Genomic DNA, 1016 nt, shown 5'->3' with positions numbered 1-1016 from the left:
TCTGTCTGTCACCAAATTGTCCACTATATTTGTTTGTTTTTTTTAGTTTGGTTTTTTTATTCCTTAGATTCCACATATAAGTGAAATCATATAGTATTTATCTTTCTCTGTCTGACTTAAGTACCATCTAGGTCCATCAAAGCAATATCTTTTTCCATCCCCTTCTTTCTCATAAGTAGGGATCTTGTTTTCTTATCCTTTCAGCCACTCTATCTTTTGATTGAAGAACTTAATTCTTTTCCATTTAAGGTATTTATTGCTAGAAATATTGTTGTTACCATTCTTTATTCCTGTTTTTGATACATGTTTTTTCTTCTTAAAGAAGTCCCTCCAACATTTCCTGTAATACTGGCTTGGTGGTGATAAATTCCTTTAGTTTTTTTTTTGTTTTTTGTTTTTTTTTTTTTTGTCTGGGAAGCTATTATCTTTCCTTCAAATCTAAATGATAGCTTTGCTGGATAAATTATTCTTGGTTCTAGATCCTGGGTCTTCGTCCTGTTGAATATTTTTTTGCCAAGCTCTTCTGTCCTGCATAGTTTCTTCTGAGAAATCAGCTGCCAGTCTAATGGGTTTTCTCTTATAAGTAACTATTTGTTTTTCTCTTGCTGCTTTTAATATTCATTCTTTATATTTAAACTTTAGCATTTTAGTTATGATGTGTCTTGGTGTGGGCCTCTTTGGATCGCTGATTTTTGGAATTCTCTGAGCTTTCTGAGGTTTTATGTCTATTTCCCTCACCAGGTTAGGGAAGTTTTCCATCATTATTTCTTCAAACAGCTGTTCAACATCTTGATTTTCTTTAGTTACACCTATCAGATGGATATTTGGACCCTTAATAGTGTCCCATATGCTCCTTAAATTATTTTTATAGTCTTGGCATCTCATCTCTTGCCATTCTGATTGTGTATCCTTGGCTTTCTCGTCCTCTAGATAGGGTATTTGATCCTTTTCTTTATTCACTTTGTTTATTCCTTTGTTTATCCCATTTAATATACTTCTCATCTCAGATAATGTGT

This window comes from Pteropus vampyrus, unplaced genomic scaffold (assembly GCF_000151845.1).
Source record: "Pteropus vampyrus isolate Shadow unplaced genomic scaffold, Pvam_2.0 Scaffold10, whole genome shotgun sequence".
NCBI classification, from domain to species: Eukaryota; Metazoa; Chordata; class Mammalia; order Chiroptera; family Pteropodidae; genus Pteropus; species Pteropus vampyrus.
The sequence above is the reverse complement of the archived record's forward strand: the minus strand, read 5'-3'. Positions refer to the sequence as shown.